The sequence below is a fragment of the Bos grunniens genome, chromosome 16 (assembly GCF_055505025.1).
Source record: "Bos grunniens cultivar Pamir isolate PY7600 chromosome 16, Bosgru_T2T1.0, whole genome shotgun sequence".
In the NCBI taxonomy this organism is placed as follows: Eukaryota; Metazoa; Chordata; class Mammalia; order Artiodactyla; family Bovidae; genus Bos; species Bos grunniens.
Genome location: NC_141180.1, coordinates 7,478,067 through 7,485,273, shown reverse-complemented (window position 1 = coordinate 7,485,273; position 7,207 = coordinate 7,478,067). Strand labels below are relative to the sequence as shown.

Below are 7,207 nucleotides of genomic sequence, written 5' to 3'. Positions count from 1 at the left end.
AGAGACACAGACATAAAGAATAACTTGTGGACACAGTGCGGAAAGGAGAGGGTGGGACGAATTGACAAAGTGGGATTGATATATATATATATATACATATACACACACACACACACACACACACACACACACACACTACCAAATGTAAAATAGCTAGCTAGTGGGAACCTGCTGTAAAGCACAGGGAGCTCAGCTTGGTGCTCTGTGATGACCTAGAGGGGTGGGATGGAGGCATGGGGTGGGGAGGGAGCCTCAAGAGGAAGAGAATGTATGTATACATAGAGTTGATTCATGTTTTAGTACAGTAGAAACCAACACAACATTGTAAAGCAATTATACTCAAATTTAAAAAAGTATTCAAACCTTGTAGTTTCTACAAAAGGGGAAAAAGGCCTTTTTCATCCACAAGACAGGTTCCCAGTGTAGGTTTTTATCTGTATCAGGTAGTTTTCTGTGTAAGGATTTTCTCTTCCCTTTAGTTACCCCTTCTCCATCCTGGTATTATAAAGAGGTTCTGCTCCTCTAAAGTACTGGTATTTCTGCAGAACTCTGAAATGAGGCCAGGTCTGAATTTGCTCCTTTCTGAAACAATGGGATCGGGGACAGGGGAGGGGGAAGGTGAAAAGATGATGGTTGATTGATTGGGGGATAAAGGGAGCAATTGCAGACAGAAACTTATGACAATTTCCTAGTCCCCTGAACTAGGAAATTTGGGGGAAAACTAAAAGGAATTTGTCTGTGTGCCTTAAAAGGGAACTATTCCAAATGCAATAATCAGGAAATTCCCAAGAAGTTCAGGGTAAGACGATGCAGGGCACCGGCTTGGGACAAGTTAGCTGAGTAGCTCTGTAGCCTTGTGCAATGCACCTCGTCTGAATGGCCCATTCAGTGTCTGAATGGATGATTTATGTGGCTCCCACGAAGTCCAAGACTTCACATGCGAGGCACGTAATGAGCCTTTTAAACAGCTGTGATAAGATAACAATTAACAACATGCTGGGAGTGTGTCGCAGTCTTCTTGGTCGCCTACTACTACCTCCACTCTCTGAGGAGAAACGTGCTGAGGATGGATTCTCAAGCACGGAGACTGAAGGCAAACGACATTTCCTCCAGATGAGAGACCTGAGATCCTGTGCCTGAAGCTTGGCCCGTGGAGATGGGGGTGAGGACAGAGGGGTTGAGGAGCCCAAGATGGCAGGATAAGAGAATGTTATGGGTGTAGAAATGTGAGAGGGTTCTGGGATTTTAGGGCATAAGAACATAAGAGAGGACAGATGATGGCAGTAGGAGTTCCTGTGGGCCAGCTACTTGGGTTCCACTGAAAGAAAGAAATGAGTATGAAGATTGAAATCTCTTTTAGGGCTATGCATGCCATGGGATGGGCTTCCCTGGTGGCTCAGACAGTAAAGAATCTGCCTGCAATGCAGGAACCCCAGGTTCGATCCCTGGGTTGGGAAGACCCCCTGGGGAAGGGAATGGCTACCGATTCCAGTATTCTTGCCTGGGAAATCCCATGGACAGAGGAACCTGGTAGGCTACTGCCCATGGGGTCACAAAGAGTCAGATGCGACTAAGCACAGCATGACACAGAGGTAGATAGTTTAACAGTCTAATACACAGACAGTCTAATCATTAGCCTGCCTCTGCCTGAGGGTTCCCTTCCTCTGGTGGGGATTAGTGAGGAGGATGTAGGTCAGGCCCCTTGTTGAGTTGATCACCTAGCATTTACTGGTCAGCATTCTGTGCTTTTCCTCACTGTTTCCAGGTCCCTTTGTTGATGGTCAAATCCTGAACTTTGGAACATGATCTCCTTGCTGGATGCTGAGCCCTCTTTGGGCTCCCTTGAAGGGGTAAACACAGGATTGGAAAACACTGCTTTACCCTTCACAACATCACACGAGAATGTGTAGGACTATCAGATTTCATGGTAGGGTTGGGGTAACAAAAGGGAATCCCAATTTTGAAAGAGAAAAATTTTAATTATATGTTAATATAACTTTTCCTATACTCCAAGAAATAGCAAGAAGAAGTTAACCCTCTATAGGGTCCGCCCCCCGCAACCACCACCGCCATGGGAGCTACTAGTTCTAATCTTTCCCCCACTTCCACCCTCTGGATGACATCCTATTCATTTGTTGAGAAATGGCAACCTTGTCCATAAGAAGTTGTTCTTGCCTCAGAATTGCACCCTATGCACCCTCCAACATTTTCTCAGCAATGCATTCCTCAAGTCTAAGTTATTCATTTTAGAATAAGGTTGTGGACATTCGACAGCATAGTACCTGGTGGGCTTGGCAGTCCACATTCTGCAGAAGGTGGCTGGGGTGTGTGTGGGGGCAGTTTGGAACTCCAAGTCCTGCAGATCGGTCCTGTGGACAGACTTGTCTGCTCGCGTGCAAATTCTCCACAGTGCAGACTTTCCTCTTTAGTCTTCCAAGTGCGTAGCTGGTAACTGTTTAATCAGATGTCCATATAGACATCCCACGGACAAACATTCATTCTCAGAGATGGTACAGCCTAAACTCATCAGGAGAAAATAAATATTTTCTTAACTCCTCCATTTGCAAGCCTGCCTCTCTTCGGTAGTTACAACTTCATGTTCCTGGCAGGACAGAATTCTCAGTCCTCTTTGGTTGCTTTCTGTTATCATTGTTGATAGAGAACCTTCTTCTGCAATAAAACCTCCAAGTTATGCTGTAAGAAATGATCAGTACTGGCGTGAGATTCATCTATTGTATAGAGAATCTGAAAGGCTTAGCCCTAAGACACAACTAACAGCAGATTCATTCTTGTGGGTCCCAGCACTGAGCAGGAAGCAAGTTACTTTTCATCCAAGGCTCCAGAGAAGAACCATCTCACTGGCTTTGACCTAGAAGGGCCCCGACAGGATGCAGCTTCAAGCCTGGGATAGGATAGTGTGTGTGTGTGTGTGTGTGTGTGTGTGTGTGTGTGTGTGAAAATGGACAGATAGAAAAGCAAAGAGGAAGGTAACCCAGAAAAGAAGGGCCTCCCAGACACCAACCTCTGGACTAAAAGGAAAAACTGTGTTAATCTTTAGAGCAGTTTAGTCTCTCCCTTTAGACTCCATTTCAGATTGTATCCCCTTGGGCCTGCCAGAGTACAAAATAAGGCTTATCCTGAGTCAAATATCACCGTGACTTGCCCCCTAGGTATGTCATTCCCTGTTCTGAACTTTAAAAGGTACTATGCTAAGTCACTTCAGTCGTGTCCAACTCTGTGCGACCCCATAAATGGCAGCCCACCAGGCTCCCCGTCCCTGGGATTCTCCAGGCAAGAACACTGGAGTGGGTTGCCATTTCCTTCTCCAGTGCATGAAAGTGAAAAGTGAAAGTGAAGTTGCTCAGTCGTGTCCAACTTCTAGCGACCCCATGGACTGCAGCCCACCAGGCTCCTCCGTCCATGGGATTTTCCAGGCAAGAGTACTGGAGCGGGGTGCCATTGCCTTCTCCTAAAAGGTGCTGCTTTTTCTCAATTAAAAAGCACTGCCCTCCTCTCTCCAGGGGGAGTTGTCCAGTAACAAGACTCTGAGAACTCCTAGCTTATCACTAGAAAGTCACCTTACTGGTTTAAAAACAATCTACTTAACGTAAACTACTGAACTACCAAAAGTCATTTAAGAAAAAATAGAAATATGAAGCTTCTGTTTCTTAAAACATGCTTTCACTTACTTTACTTCATTTACGTATTGTTTTTTTCCGCGATAGCCTACCTTTGTCTTAAGCCAAGAATTCTGAGAGCCTCAGCAAGAGTAGCCGCGCTCCCCAGTGCTGTGATTCCAAAGACGTTTGCTCTCTGGTAAAATAGGTTATTAAATAGTGTTATCCTCTTTCTGAAATTGGCAATTTTCCTTCCTGGTTTAAACTGTCCTTATTTTTTGGCCACAGCTTCAGTTAAACGATCCCAATTATTTTGCAGATGGCCTCACATTCCAAACTATAATATGCTCCGGAGCCTTTTCTATAAACCTTATACATTTCTACCCTTACCTTTCTGATCTGTTTTATACTCAACACAATCTATTATCCATAACCAAGAATATTTGAGCTGATGCTGCAAAACCACCCTAGGCTAGTCTCACCAGAGCGCTGACATGTTAGGCTGCTGTCAGCCTGTAATGCAGAGAGCATTCCAGGAACCTGAAGACCAGTGATGAAGGCAGCTTGGTGGATAAAAGGGTCAGAAAGCATTCCGCTTTCCTTTCATTTTCTTTTTTTTTTTTTCAGTTTTATAAAAGTGGTAATCTGATAACTCTTAAAAGAAAGACCTCATCTTACTACCCAAACACAAATTCATATTTTTCACATTCCCTTCTTTTGGCCTGTATGCACCCATCTTTTTTTTTTTTTTTAAACACATGCTTTGTGTTGTGAATCTACAATTATGTGTTTGCTTTCCACTTGATACGGTGTTAAAACTAGTTTTCATGTTTTTACCTTTTTTTCATATTTTTACCTTTTAGTGTTGTCACGATCTTTCATAATGTTGTTTGTGCTCTACGATCTGTTTAATAATTTCCTTACTATTGAATGGTAGCTATGCCTCCCCAGCATTGCTCAGGGTAATGATTAACCACTGGTTAATACAATTTAATAGACATAAGGAAAAAAAAACATGAGTTATAATAATTTTCTGTAATTGCGATGGTAAATTCAGAACTGGGATAACGTTCAACTTGGGAACAAGATTACTTTATGTATCACAGCTGACACGCCTCTCCAGGGCTGTTGCTCACTGGGAAGCATTTTTCCTGAAAGGCAGCCTAGGGCAATAGAGCAGCAGGGTGCGCCCTGCCTGAGTTGTAAGCCTGGCTTCACCTTCGCTGCCTGTTTCAGGGTAGTAAATCACTTTACCTCTTTACATCTCAGTTTCCTCCTCTGTAAAATGACTACAGTGATGGGATTATTCAAGGATTACGTGGTCTAACACTTATGTAGCGCCCCATAAATGTTAGCTGTCACTGCTCTTAGCCCTTGTGACCTATTGACGGATGCGATGAATCCTCACTTGGACCTGCAGTTGTATGAATACGAAGGAGTGTTTTAGTGAATTTTCATCTGATATAATTTCCAATTATATCTACGGGGAAAAATGTTTAAAACTATCAAAAGGTTAATCAGGTTAATTAAACATTAAAAGGTTAATGTTTAAGCTATCAAAAGGTTAACTATCAAACTTCAAAAGGTTAATAAACACGTGACACCTGTCCATCCATGAAATGATGGCAAAAATTAAAATATGTAGCTTTTTAAAAAAAATTATTTTTAATTGGAGGAGAATTGCTTTACAGTGTTGTATTTGATTTCTGCCTTACAACACCATGAATTGGTCATATGTTTGCATGTATCCCTTCCCTCTTGAACCTCCCTCCCAAACCCCATCCCACCCCTCCAGATCATCACAGAACACCAAGCTGAGCTCCCAGTGTTACACTGCCGCTTCCCACTAGCTGCTTTCACACGGTAGTGTAAAAATACGTAAACTCATCCAAGTCAACTGACTGGATTCTTTTAAGAATATGTGTTACGCTAATCTATGTGGTGGAGAAGGGAATGGCAACCCACTCCAGTATTCTTGCCTGGAGGAGTCCATGGACAGAGGAGACTACTGGCAGGCTACCATCCATGAGGTCACAGAGAGTCGAACATGACTGAATGACTAACACTTTCACTTTTCAATCTGTGTGGAAGAAAATTATTTGAGGCATCTCACAGAGTTCCTCCAGAGAAGTGTCTGGTAGGCCATTTGACGTCTACACTCTACTGAACCCAATCGAATGTGTTAATATTCATACCGTAGAATAATGCCTGCACATAGTAAGTGTGTGGAAGTGTTTGCTAATACACGAAGGAAGGAAATGCATCCCAAAGCGTTGATCCTCTCTTTAGTTTTGCCTGATGTGATTGATAATTTGATTTCTATGGAGATTTACATGGATGAACTTTATGTGGAGATTTTGGTAACTCCTGACTTACAGCTTTTACTACAGTGTTGCCAGTGAGCGTCAACTTCATGCGTGAATCTATGAGTTTTCTTCTTTTAACATACTTCCTTGAGGATAAGAATCCAGGAGTGGGTTTGCTCACGAAGAAGTGATTTCATTCTGAGAAAGGTTTGCAAGAAGTGGGCAGGAGGGAACAGAGCCAGGGTACAGGCACTGCTGGAGATGGCAAAGCCAGGAGGGCGCTGAGCGGCGGGGGCCTGCCCACAGCGCGACGGCTCAGTGCTGCTGGGTGTTATCGAGGAGGAAAACCAGACAGGCGTGGTGAAAGAGGAATGGTCTGGAACCTGAAGAAATGACTTTTGGATCCATCTATTCCTGAAACGTAAAGTTGCTTTGTCTTTTTGGGTCTCGTTTCCTCTAAAATCTTTCCCAGTATTAGGTTCTAAGAGTCCTTTAGTTCTTAAATGTTAATTAAATACCTTTTACATGCCAAGATCTGTGTTCAGCAGGTTGCAATGCAGGATACACAGGCGATGCAGGTTCCGTCCCTGGGTTGGGAAGATTCCCTGGGGGAGGAGATGGCACCGCACTCCAGTATCCTTGCCTGGAAAATGCTATGGACAGAGGAGCCTGGCGGGCTACGGTCCATAGGGTCGCAAAACACAGCAACACGCCAGGGCCTGTGTTCTGTACAGTGAGTCCCTTGATGGAATTGCATGAGGCAATTAAAAGGTAAATTTAGAGTTGATAAACTCAAGTGGTAGACAAATACAGAAGCTTTTGGAAGCATGGGAGATGGGTGGGAAAGCACGCGTCCCAGTCTTGAGGTGTGGGCCCTGGAGGAAGTGGGGAAAATTTTCCTAGAGGAGGTAACGGCTGAGCTGAGTCTTAAAGGGTGAGCAGGAGTTAAGCAGACTATGGGGAGGGTGAAGAGCATTCTGGGCAGAAGAGACGGCCTGGGCATAGGCACCGTGGGAATAGCAGGGTGCCTTAAGGGGACCAACGGTTCTGTGGCCTTGGGGAGTCAGAAGCCCAGCAGGTGACCTGAGATGTGCACATCACGTTAAAGAGTTCAGGATTCCTACATTCCTTGTGGGTTTCCCTGGTGGCTCAGACGGAAAAGAATCTGTCCGCAGTGTGGGGAGACCTGGGTTCGATTCTTGGATTGGGAAGATCCCCTGGAGGAGGACATGGCCACCCACTCCAGTATTCTTGCCTGGAGAATCCCCATGAACAGAGGAGCCT

At 44.4% G+C, this 7,207-nt stretch overlaps 1 protein-coding gene across 2 annotated transcripts in view; it reads left to right on the top strand.

Annotated features, from left to right (window-relative positions):
* Positions 1 to 7,207, top strand: part of LAMB3 (laminin subunit beta 3) — a 190,872-nt gene that overhangs the window by 25,986 nt on the left and 157,679 nt on the right. The gene's annotated exons all lie outside the window — the stretch shown is intronic.